Source organism: Dermacentor silvarum, chromosome 4, assembly GCF_013339745.2.
Source record: "Dermacentor silvarum isolate Dsil-2018 chromosome 4, BIME_Dsil_1.4, whole genome shotgun sequence".
NCBI lineage: Eukaryota > Metazoa > Arthropoda > Arachnida > Ixodida > Ixodidae > Dermacentor > Dermacentor silvarum.
Window position 1 is genome coordinate 86,845,203 of NC_051157.2, and position 13,768 is coordinate 86,858,970.

General features: G+C 47.3%; 1 protein-coding gene across 2 annotated transcripts in view; it reads right to left on the reverse strand.

The window, feature by feature from the left end:
* The window catches only part of LOC119448750 (motor neuron and pancreas homeobox protein 1-like), a 129,032-nt gene that overhangs the window by 98,516 nt on the left and 16,748 nt on the right, over positions 1-13,768 (reverse strand). The gene's annotated exons all lie outside the window — the stretch shown is intronic.

Consider the following 13,768-nt stretch of genomic DNA (forward strand, 5'->3'; position numbering starts at 1 on the left):
TATAGTGCCCTGACTTGGCTTTACATTGAATCAAGTATGTCACGCAAGTTGCGCATTCGCGTCGTATTAGCATCACTTAACAATGAAAAGAAAGTTGGATTAGGCATGCGACGAAGCGTTTTTCGCTCACGTGGATAGATACGTGCTGCAAGAGCCGATCCAATACGGATGGAGCGAAACAGAAAGGGGAGCTGAATCGTCAGGGTGATGCGTGCTTGAAAAAAAAAAAAAAGAAAAAAAAAAACACGAGGGAGCGAGAGGGTGAGAAACAGAGAGAAAGGATGGACAAGTGTCAACTTCATTCTCGTAGCGCCAGAGTCTTCACAGGCCTGTTGACAAGCGCTGAGAGGCTACGGGAGCGTCCGACAGACACACAAGAACGAGGGAAACTAGCGACGTCTACGCGTCCGTGCAGGAAAGATTACGAAGCAGGAGAGACAAAGGAACGGCAGAAGCAAGCTGACGTGGTGGGAGGGGGCGGGCCGTCTGAATAAGGAGTGCAGATACATATCCCAAAGCGACGAAACGCAGCGGCGGAGAATAAGAGCGTGAGGGGCGCCGAGCACCGTGCAAGACAGGCGAACGCCACGCGTGCCCTCTATCGCTATCGCTCAGTAGAGCAAAAGAGGCCCGTCCATGCCGCTCCATTGTTTTGTTATCTGGCGCGCTAAACGGCGCGCTAAAGCTTCGCGAGCGAACGTGTCGAAGGGAAACACGAAACGGCCGTCGGCGATGACGCGATAACGGGCGCGAATGAAAGAAAATAAAGAAAAGGGGAAACGGGAGAGGAAAATATAGGGAGAGTGGGAGCGAGGAATCGCTGCTTTTCCAGTGTCGGGTGCTTCAGCGTACAGCGCCACGGTTCTAAGGGAGGAGAGGGGAGGGGGGGGGGGGGGTGGATTGTTGTGCGGGGAAGCGGACGTGGCGCCGGCGCGATCTCTGGATGGCGCGCGCTGCTGCGATGCCTTGTTCTCCGGGGCCCAGCGCGCGCGAGCGCGCGCGCGCCCCATTAAACGTCTATTTGCTGACAAATGACGCGCGTGGCTTGTAGCGCTGGACTTGCCAGTCTTCTCTACATACACACCCTTCCCCCAACCCCTACGCTTCGCGCACGGCCTCGCGCCCCCGTTCAGCCTGCCACCGCTTGTCTCCCTCGCCCATGTTCAGTGTCTGTTCCTGTTTTTTTTTTACTACTCCTACAACCCTTATACCTTCACACCCCGCGGCCCCCCTTTCGATCCTACAGCAAACACTCTCTCTCTTTGTCGTTTGTGTCAACCATGGCAGAGGGAGAGGGGGGGAAGACACACGCGCACGCGCGTTCGCGCACAATGTGGGCGGTTCCCACAGCGATCCGGTGTCGCGCCCGCTCCGAGTGCCTCGCTTGGGTGCCGAAGAGTGACGGCTACGATGTACAAAAAAAAAAAGGAGAAATGGAGAAATAAGCAGTTCGATAAACTAGAGCGATAATAGGAGAAAGCGAGAGGGAAGAGAGCCGGCCGGGGCTTCGGGATCACCAAAAGCGACATCGAATCTTCTCTCGCCTTGTCCATCTGGCCCTCTCTCCCCCCCTCTCTCTCTGAATGTTTTTCAGTTACCGATTCCCGGTCGTCGATGGTTGCGAACGCGTGTTCTCACCACTCTCTTATAAGTAAGCGAACGCTCTTCATGGGAACCGCACGGCACGAAGGGACGGGGATATGGTTAGCCGCGGCGTTTTATGACGGCCGCGTGCTGATGCAGCCAATGCAGCGACGATGGGCATTCGTGGCACGCGACCCGGATTTCCCAGAGTGATAAAAAGGGCGGTCGCTGTGGTTTAAAGGTCCCAGTCGGGTCTATCGTGTCGACGTGCTCCGCGGAGAGCGTAAGAGATTGACTCGGAGATAGGCGAGAGCTTAAACGAACAGCGCAACGATCAGACACTCGCTCGAAAAGCGTGGGAGCAAAATTCTTTTCTTGCTTCTTCTTTTTTTTTTCGCTTACAGAAGGCGAGAGTATATAGAGAGGCGTAAACTGCTCGTAAATTGCACGCATTTCATAGTTGATTTGCGTCGTTACGGGCAATGATGCGTTTTAATGACTATTGGTTCTGCGAAAAGCGCACATAAACCGGAAACATCGACAGTTATCGCTCGTCGAAGCAGTAAGGAATTTTGTTCGTGTTGTTTTCCCGGCCATACATGTTTCACGAATGAACTAAAGCGAAGTAAATAAATGTTGGAGCAGGAAAAAAAGTGCACACCACCTTCGCACATGAGAGGAAACTGCCCGGGGTTCGGGATAAACTTGATTGGCGCTAGGTTTTTAATAAAATAGCTTTCTTCTGAAAAAACAAAAGAAAAAGACAACTGCAGTGTCAGTGCTTTATTGTGCGATAGAGTGACATAGAAATTTGATACTTCACACTGCTGAAAAGCTTTCCTTTGATGCCTTCGGCAACTCACACGCCTCCTTCTTCCTTGGACTGTAGCTTTGACAATCTTCGGTCACCCTTCGCCATACCCAATATTCGTATGTATATTTAATTCCAAAAGCCTTTCCTTTCGCACACGCACTACTTATTACCTTGCGATAGACTTTTCTGTAAGAGATGATACTAGGTGGCTGTTAACAACGAAATAGACATCACTGCGGTAATCAAGAACAATACAAAGAAGAAAAAAAAGAAAGAACATGTTAGAGAACGTCCTATTTGCATCGTCTTTTGGTGGACACTGACTTTCTCTCACGGCAACGTCGCTTTCTTAGAGGTGTCAACGAAGACCCGTCTCCCGTATGTGCTTTTCAGAAAACTGTTGCGTGTCGGTTCAGATCGATTCCTCCTCAGTACGATTATCTACATTTGAAGCTGTTAGCATCGCGTAAAGGGACACCTTTCCGTCCTTGGCTCTCTCATTTAATTATTTCAGTTGCAGACAGGAGAAGTTACTTGGTCTTGCTCCAACTTGATTGTGTTCGCTCGAAGTGTCTTCGATACGTTCCAATTCGTCTCATCGCTACCACGCTATAGCATGTATACGCTGTAGTCATCATATGCTTTTAATATGCAGTGTGCGGACTGTATACCAAGTGTACGGAGGCGTCCCATCACTTGAGCGTGCAGACATCCGATGATTTGATGGTACAGTTATAATAAACCTATAGCCCCAGCCTCGGTCATGGAAAGCACCCGAAGGTTCTTAATGTTGCCCGACTATGTTGCAAAGAAACGGAGTTTCTTGACGTAATTCTACTCACCAGTGCGCGCAACCTCAAAGGCAAGCTTGCCCCCCTTTTCTTAAATTCCGGGGCTTTATGTGCCCAAACTACGACATAATTATCAGGCGCGCCGTTGGTGCGGGACGCTGGATCAATTTTGAACATGTGGGGCTCTTTACAACGTGCACCCAATGCACGCCACACGGGTGTTTTCGCATTTCGCCCCCATCTATGATGCCGCCTTGGCCGGTATTTGATCCCGAGCTCTCGGGATTAGTAGCGCAGGTAACTTGCCCTTCAAAAAGCTTTTCAGGATTCGAAGCTTCGAAAATGTTCTGCTGCTTATTTCAGGAACATATTCGCAGTTGCGCGCAATCACAATATACATTGAGATCGAGGGGAGAATTCCATACTCGAGTGTGGACCATGAAGCATTCCTTCTGTTTCTCAGTTTAACATTTTGGAAGTATTTTGAGGGCTGGTGTACATATATAGACACTCATGAGTGGGTGTACGCACTCATGACCGGGCACGAACAGTGGGCAAAAGCTCGCACCAATAGTTTCATGTTAAGGAATAGAGCCCAAACAGAGACACGGACTAGAATAAAGGAAGCAACGGGACAGGCACCTTTCCTTTTCCTTCTTTTGTCCTCGACCATCTCTCTGTTGGAGCTGTAGTGTTACTTGAGATGAAGCTACACCAACTCATTTTGTGGGCCACAACCCACCGAACAGCAACAATAGCTTCCATCGGCTTGTTGAAGGCATGACGAACTTGAAGGGCAACTCCGGCGATATTGTAACCACGCATGTGTCAGGTATGTGATTGTTCATTATTTCTCTGCGCCTACTTTCTCACCTATATAGTTCAATTCTCGTAATTACGCAGAATTAATTTGAAAGAGACAAAACACACTGCATTAGAAACAGTGTGTTTCTGAGACAGTGCGTTTATGACCTGAGAGGTGGCGTTAGAGCAGGTATGCGCGAAGGGAACAGCGATAGTGGCCACATCTTAAGACAGCATATGAATCTATCAAAAAAAAAAAAGTTCTCGCGTGGAACGGTACTTCTTGGTGGAAAGCATAAACAAAAATTCACAAGGAAGGTATAGTTGCTGCCAAATCCTTTACACCAGCTGATAAGTTGCACACAGTCACTTCTGGAAGAATCCTACCAAACTTTGCGTATGCGGACAAGTAAACAGTGTTTCAGCACCAAGACTGCTGCTCCCGCGATGACGTTAAGAACGGCGAACACAGAGTGGCTGTAGTAGAATGGTGTTTGAAGGAGTACCTATCGGGAGCACACACGCCAATCTTTACCATTATTGGCGGAGAAACTGCACAACACTCAGTCGCGTCGTTTGGTGCACATTTACAAAGCGTCCAGCGAAAATCACGATACAAATTTTGTTGAGGTTATGTTGCAGTATTGCTCGAGCTGCCTGTAACGTTCGCTTAAAAGTCGACACTTAAGTTTTCTGGACAGCTTCAGCGAGGGTCACCTCAGCCTAGAAAAAAAAAAAAGTAGGTAAACGGCTGGCACGTGAATGCCGAAGCCACGATGACGCAAGCATGCATGTGCAGCTCGAAGCGTATACATTATCGCCCCTCCCTGCAGGTGTGGCGATCGGTCACGCCTGCATGAATATTCGCGAACCAGCACTAGCTGCACACTCCGTCCGCCTCCTCGCGTACGTGGACTATAGCGTATAGAGTAATACTGGCACGTTGTCCTCAGGCGTCGAACTGGCGCCGGCAAAATACATGCAGGCGCATCTAAATGAGGATATTTTTACAGTGTGTTGATCGAACTCTGATTTCACACTTATGCAGCAAAATAACTTGAAATTAGCAATCACACTCCTGCAAATAATAGCGAAATGGAGCGAACTGGAGCGAACAGTAGCGTACTGAGCGAGGTGGTATAGTATAGGTTCGCTTTGGAAAAGGTGCTTAGAGGTTCTTCAGCTGTGCGGATGACTCCAGCCGCCTCATTGTCGACAAGAATGTCGTTGCCGGATTCATTGGCTCCGCGAACTGCGCTAAGGCAAGGCTGTTTAAGGACTGTGCAAGGATACCAGGAGGTGAGCGCCGAGAGTACTTAAACATGCTGCATACAGGTGGCGGTGCAAAAATACTACGAACGGTTTAACTGGCTTGAGATGAAATGCCATTCGACCCCGTCTACCGACGTGCGTGCCACGCAGAGTGCGTTCTTGTACTCGATGAAATAACTGGGAAAAAGGGCATTAGCACGTTCTCCGGTCAGTCTATAGGACCGAAGTTTTCTTATGCGTTCAACCTGAATGAGGCCGAGAGACTTTATATGTTGTTCTTACCACTTACCACGTTATATATATATATATATATATATATATATATATATATATATATATATATATATATGTTCTTCACCACGTCCCTGGTACTACGCGCCTCTTCAAAGATGAGCCGATTGAAGGTGCTGTGGTTTATGTGACGGAAGATGCGGCGCAGTGGTGTTTAAAGATTAGCTTGAGTCAGCTGTATCCTAAGTAACTGTTGTGTCCATTCTTTCTGTCACCAATCTATTTCGCATTTCAAGCTAGCGGGATGAAAGAAGGCTAGATAAAAGAAAACAAGCAAAGAAAGAAGTAGGAAAGAATTATGATGTCTCGATCATCATCATAATCATCCGGTTTGGGCAGCGCCGCACTTTCGTGACGCGGTTGTGCTGAAATGCATCGCCAAAGTTTGCTCGGACCGTCCGACTCCGTGGTAAACATACCTAGCATCGGCTTCCGCCTGCTGAAAGACACTACGCAGAAAGTGGAAAAGAAATGTTCAGAGACGTTCAGCAGACAGTGGAATAGAAAGACGTTGGTGTACATGTTCTTGTAAATAAGAAAGTAATGCAGTTTTTGTGTGTTGTTGCTGCTAAACGCGTCTCCGTGCCATTTTTAAACGCTATTGAAATGCTACGAGATCATCGACTACAGGCTACTAAAAGACACTTATATAAAAATAGATGCTTATAGGCACGCGAACACGAGGCCCTGTATTTCTCCAAAACATTGCCAGCAACTGTATTCTTCAGTACAGCTGCATGATGGGGTGTAAGTGGATTTAGAGAGAAAGCTAAATATCTGCTCATTCTCAATTAAAGGTTACACCAGAGTTATCAATGATAAAGAAGAGTGCTGGTCGCAAATAGTAGTGCACGCTGCGAGTCTGAATTCCGGGCTGTCTGCCGGATTTCATAAATGTTGAAGTCATTTCACTTACGCCAGGTCAGACAAAGTTCTGTAGCCGATAGTACCTTGAAATAATTTTACCTAAAACGAGGGAGACAAACAAATGTCTCTAATTAGAGCTATATATGAGCTGCTTACTCGCAGCAGTAAGTCGAAGTGCTCGCTGCTAAGCGTGAACGCAAACACCGAGCACAATGAAGCTTATTAGAGGGAAGTTCTGGCGTGAAATAGAACCGTTCAAGAAGTTGGCGCGCCACTTGCTTATGCAAACATTGACAGCTGAGATGAGGAAGCCACATATCGCCGTCCTTGGTTGGCACGTCGTTTGAAGGAACAGAGGAACGTTAGGTGCATACGAAGCACGCGAGACGATGATTGAAGTCAAAAGACTCTACCAGCGGTGAAGGTAAAGATTGATTGCAAATTACGCCCTTGCGGAATTCGCACGGTTTACGATAAGTCCTCCTTGATGAGCCGCTTTAGTCGCGATGTTATATATGTGGCTTCAGATTTTACAATCGATTACACGAAAACGGGCTCAGAAAGCCAGCGGCAAAGGCACCCGTTTGACGGGTGCGCGGTCCGCGTCTCTAATCAGCGTCCACTTCATCACAGCATCGTGCTCGCCGATCTAAGACAAAATAAAGGGGGACACGCAGAAGAAAGCAAAATAGCAAACAGCAAGTATGAAAACAGAAAGAAAAAAAAAACCGAAGAGAGACAGAGAAAACTGAACCCATCTCCGTGTTTATCGTATGCGTTCATTTAGCCGGTGCATAATCAGAGAGCACCACAGACGAGGGGAGTTCATGCAGCGAGTTTCTGTGAGGGATGGAGTAATACCAACTGGAATTTAACTAACGCTGAGAGGAGTAAAAAAGTGCGACAATGCAATCGCAGGTACGCACACACACACACACACACACACACACACACACACACACACACACACACACACACACACACACACACACACACACACACACACACACACACACACACACACACACACACACACACGCGCACGCGCACACACACGCACGCACACGCGCGCGCGCGCACACACACACACACACACACACACACACACACACACACACACACACACACACACACACACACACACACACACACACACACACACACACACACACACACACACACACACACACACACACACACACACTCTCTCTCTCTCTCTCTAAATAGATAGTAAATAACCCGTCGGTGACACGGACGGACCAGTCTCACATTGATAGACAACATTTATTTGAATCACTGCCTCTTCGGCCTCCTTTAGGAAATGGTGGAGGGTAAGTCATTTTTTCCCCTTTTCTCTAACCCGGCAGTATATTCCGAAGTTGGGTGCAAACTGGAAATCCGTACACCATAGAAGAAACGTCAACGGGGCAATGGCGCCTCACCGGGGACGTCAGCTGCGAGCGAGCGCTTGAAGGACTCGCAGGAACAGACATATCCTCCACGGCTCCGAGGGGCCATCGGAGGCTCCCTCGAGTCTCGTATACATCGCCTCTACTCGCAGCTTACGTTCTTTTCGGCTTTTCTCGCCGAAGCACCTGGCTTCTTCTCCGTCCACCGAGAAAGATTCGCAGTGGCGCAGCCAGGAGACGACGTCGTCCGGCGAACAGGCGGCGCGAGCGGCGATGGATGACTCGCTCTCGCTCTCTCTCCCCCACCACCGGGGCCCCACAATTAAGACGTCGCGCAACGTAATTAGCATTTAATTGGCTGCCCGACCTCCGCGAGCCGACAGCCCGTGTATGCGAGCGAGTGCGTGCGTGCGTTTGCCCGCTGCCTGCTGCGCGATTAGTATATGTTCTTCGTGTTTTCGCGTACTTTTTGGTGGGTGCGCGCACGTGCATGTGTTGCTGCGAGCCAACGTGCGTTAAACGTTAGGCTTTGCAGAGCGTGCGGTTGTTGTAAGTCTGCATCTCAAGAAGAGGGTGGGGGGGGGGGGGTGATGAGGAGGTGTGTGGAGTGTGTCCGTGTACTGTGTACGTATATGTGTCTGTAAGCACGCACTGCCTTTGAACGAGCGCGCACTGCATTCAGCGGCTTTGCTTGGGAATCTTGGCTATGTAGACGCATGCGTGAAGATGAGAGGCCCGGCGGCCGGTGCTTTGGGCGCATTAGTGGAATTAGTGCTGCGGCTGCAGCGATTCAGCTAGCCGAGACTTCAACCGTGCGGGAGGTGTGCGCTCGGGCGGCGACGGGAACCGTGGACAAGGCGAGCTTTGCGGGTAAGACCATCGTCCGGAAACGTCGCCACGTCGGCACGCGCGGTAATTTAATAAGGGTGGACTCGTTTGCGGGGGACTTAATCCTATGCGAGAAAAAAAAATATAGAAAGAAGGTAAAGACTCGAACGAAAGAAGAAAGTTGTTGAGTCGATGTGAACAACGTCTGGCGTCGCATGACAACTGCAGACTGCCTTGTTGCAGGAAGCTAAGGCGAAAAAGAAAGAACGCCCGGAAGAAAAACGCTCCTCGGGGTCTTTCTTTTTCTTTTTTTCTTTTTTGTTCATGCTTCGCACCTGCGAAGGCTTTCTGTGTACGCTCGTGCGTGTAATGTGCGCAGAATTTTGTCACCGATATTACTCACAACGTGCACCCACTTCTCGCGATGCCTTGTGTAATGCGAGGTAAATTAGCACTTCCTGGCGAAGTATATACACTTGCTGCGTGTCACAAATAACGACATACTACGCCTTTCTTTTTGTGTATTACTTTCTGGTCCACTGACTTCTGACGAGAAGTGTTTCTCCCTGTTTCACAGTTTTTATAAGACGAAGGTAAAGCAATGTTTTATATTACGCTTTCGATTCTTTCCTTGTCTTCTTGGTACGAGCGCTTTATGTTCTTTTGTTTTCGCATTCAGATGACTGGCAAACGAGTAATATGTCCTATTTCGCGAAGAGGAGAAATACTTTTTCTTTTATAATACACCGGAGCTTTCGTTGCCTCAGTGCCGGATTTGACGTGGCTGCCGCTGCTGAGTCAGTCCGTATTTCGGCAAATATATCTGTATGGATATACATATACGAAGTTTGTATGTGCGCCGATTGCTATTACCAGCAACTGTGCCTTTTTAAGATCTATAGGTGTTGACAGACAATGCAGGGCGAGCAGTGCACCTTTGTTATGCCTTAAAAAAAAAGAGCACTACACAAATTCTCAACATCTAGATCAGCTCATGGGTCTATCTCAAGCACGTGGACATGCAACGGATGCTTTGACTGACCTGACTTTTTTTTCTTTAATTATATAAGGCATCTGGTATGTGCCCCTGGTTGTGTGCCCACTCTTGGCCAATCCTCCAGAATCGGCAAGTGTCACTGTGTACCTCAAAAGGTACATAATCATTAACGCAGCAACGTGTCTGTTGTACTTCTATATTTAAATACACTTGCTATAACCCTGACTCCCTCGACAATCGTCACATATCGGCTTTGTCCTCGTGACATCGCTGCGCAGCCGTCTCAAACTGTGCGTCCGCCTAACTTAGAGTTTGAATTTGGGTATAGTTCATTGAACCGTGTATTGCACAAACATCGAAATTGCATGAGAATAAAGTTTTGATCTTTGTGGCGGATGAACACGAATACTACATGAAGGCTGCACGCTGCGTTGGATGGAATTCAACAATATCTTAAGCGTCAACGTTAGTTTTATATATAGGATCTAATACACGACGCTTTCACTCCATCTGCATTCGAACATGTGCGATAGATCTGCAGGATTCTTCAACCTCGTCTTGAATGCATCGCACTGCGCATACGTTCTTGTAAGTTGGCGCACGTTCGTTTCTGAACACAGGCTCTATGTGGCTGTATTATCTGTGCCATGGAGATTAGGTTTAATTAGGGTATTAGTTATAGATGTTACATACGCGTGCTTCCTCCTGCTACGCCATTTCACTTCAAACGTGCTAAGGCGTTACGAGTAACAGTTAACCAACGTACCGATTAACAAGGGAACAAAAGAAAGAAAGATAGAACAAAATGGTGACTGTCGTAATGTCACGCTTGAGAACGAGGGTGAAGAAAAAAAAAAAACGTTCAGGCGCACACACGCTGTAAGTATACTCTGATGCTAGGTTGCACGGAACGAAAATATTCCGCGAAGCAGATAATGCCCTCCTGGATCAGGCTGCGGTCCGAGAATGTATTCCTTAAACAGTGTGAAAAATTTCTCACTGCTCAAAGTTTATGCACAGCTCTCGACTCTGCTCGGCATGAAGCGGAAGGTTCTGTGAAACTGATCATGCTTTCTGTCTTTTTCTGTGCCTGTATTTTACTCACTTGAAATTATTTTGCGGATCAATGCAGTTTCACGCAAAACATCTGTCGCAAGTACGGCACGTCCAACTGACCGCGGAATGCTAATAATATTCGACCCAGGTTCCGCATTCTTTATACGTCATTGCACTCAGAAGAACATATGAGGGAAAAAAAAAAGAAAAGTCGATGGAGCCCGCGGTAAATTTGCATTCAGTCTGAATACTAATAACATGACGTTCAGAGCTCATTAGTCCGCAGCAATAGCCGGCCTGCCAAACTTCGCTCATAACGTCACCAGTCGTTAAGTATATATCGCATGTTATCGCCTGCTATTACGTGCTCGAAGGTATTGATATGCGCGGTTAATGGCCTGTGACGATGAACCATCAGAGTCGACGGTTATTGCCGTCGAAATTATGCGGCATCGCTGAAACGAATAACGTCAGCCATGGTACAGCGGCATGCAGCAGTTTACCCGGGATTTATGCACTAAATGCTTACTACATAAAACGGAACACGAATATATGGCCGCATGCCGATCCAATGATTAGCGCATTTCCAATATTACATGGTACCTCATTTCCACCATTTCTTTCTTTTTATTCTTTTCATATAAGGTCAAATGTACGTTATATCAAAATAAGTAAGGAACATGTTATTTACACGAGAGGAAGTGCTCCGATTAAGCAACATTTTGTGTTCGTTAATGGCATCGACGATGGGAAATATGCCTAAATAGTGGTCAGTGCTTGAGGTTAATACCTTACGGGTCGTATTTCACAGTAATGGTTTGTAATTTCTCGCTAGCTTTCACGTTAAATGTAACAGCGAGTTTTGGGCCATGTCGTTGAGTATGCCAACAGCCGCCTTTGAGAATATGTACCGCAGTGACTTCCATTTTCGTACCGCACTTGAGGACCTCCTGCAGGACCGCTCATGACGTGCATGACGACTTAGGATTCTTGGATCAATAAATTTATAATGCGCACATGGCAAGTGCTTCTAAACCTTAGATTCACTGTATTGCGATCGTTTTTAGAAGGAATTCAAAATTAGCAAATGTCGCTGCAGCTCCAGAGGAATCTAACTGAAGCGCACGAAGGTATTTTGTTAATCGCACATCAAAGTGAAGAGAGCTTCGCTTACCAAGAGTGACCCGTTTTAAACCAAGGCCACGATACGAAGTAGTTTGAAACGTGTGCGTCTTTAACAGTCATCTAATGCCAATTCTCAATTTAAAATTTTTTTTTCATTATTTCATGTCAATACACGCAAGAGACAAGAACGTATACTGTGGCTGTTTATGCCGATGTTGACGGAGCCTCCGAGTTTTGTCACGTGCGTGCGTGTACCTATTTCAAAGGCAATAGTAATAAGCGTAGGTAGACGTTCACAGCTTCGAAAGCATTTCTGTGCGCCGTATACCGACAGAGGCAAGCGATGAACCAGTAGAACGACAAGAAACAGGAACACAGAAACAGAGCCTCAACTTCCTTCACTGGGCTGACCGCTAAGGTGCGCTAACAAAACGAAAACTACGTTCAGGACACAGGGTATGACAGGAAAGTAGATCTCCACTTGCATGCTGTGGCATTCTGACTCCAGAAGACACTATATATCCTGTAATTGGGCGAACCTTGACGCATTCCATTACCACTCGGAAGAATAGTAATGGCATGGCATAGTGTCGGATGCTTGTCGTGCATGATAAGCCGGTTACAACGTAAGCGTTCTATTACCCATTTGAAATAGCATTTAAAAGAAAACATCGGCAGTATCACTTTGAGATTGAAGCATTCACTAACGATAGCATGGTTTAGTACTGGGGTTGAACTCCTCGGGCGGTGTTTCAAATATACGCGGGTGTGACATGTATGCGCGACGTAGCACGCAAGGAAACTCCTGCTGCGCAGAAGGAACAACGCCCTGGAAAGCCACCAGGCGTCTCACATCGCTGGCGTTAAGAGCGCCGCCAGTGGCATTCGCAGGCGTCACACCTCGATGGTACACAAGATACGACTGATATTGAAGAGCTTTAAGAGCATAAAATAAGAAATCCTGCTACATGCTTGCGTGAGAGTACGAAAGAAACTAAGTACCGTCTTTATTCCGTTTTGTTTTTCTTTTTTAGAAACTTCACTGTGTATATAGCTATGCCACCTGCAATCGTTTCCCAGTCACCCCGCTTAAGGTAGCAAATCGGACACGTGCCTGGTTATTCTCCACTTTCCTTCTAATTCTGTCTTCCTGTGCTTGCTTGTTGGCCATAGAGCGGTTTTGTTACCGAAGAGTGTTCCAAAAGAAAAAAAATTGCCGCGTATCTGCGTGCTTCGCTGCAAATGTCGTCGAAAGACGATAGTCTTCTGCCGGCCGTACTACATGAGTGCTGGTCTGATCCGCGGACACCCGTGATGCTGTTCTCGTACCATTTCCGTCCTGGCATGATAAATGCAATGGAGGTTTGTTTGAACAGATTTAATTTTACCGCATTATTTCATCAAGCGGCCATTTATGTTTTGCCCTGCCTCAGACAGCGCTTCCTTTATGTTGAATCGGCCGCATCTGGCTGGCATTGATAAAATTGAGGAGGCGCTGCGTGAGACATGGACGCCATCTGGCAATACATCGGGAAACATGAGCTTGTGCAGAGGGTTTCCTTCCTCCATGGCAGAGGGCGCTCGTCGGCGCGCAGTCGGGGAACATCGTTCGTCGTCGCGCATAGCATGGCATTTTCAGCGCAACTTAAGAAACTAGGGTCTTTAGAGTTACGTATCTATGTATTTTCTATTAAAGGAACACACCTCCTAATACTTACCTAGTGACGTTGCGCATCAGATATGCGTAATATTTACTTTGTGATCGATAACATTCACAAGTATGAACAGCCGTACCAGTTTAAGTAGTGTGGGCGGTAAGCAAGTGGTCCAACTTTGGCCGGGTGGCTGAATCGGGTGACAGACAGACAGACAGACAGACAGACCAAATTTTCAGCGTTTAAGTTCCCCAAGAAAGACTATCGTCTTTAAA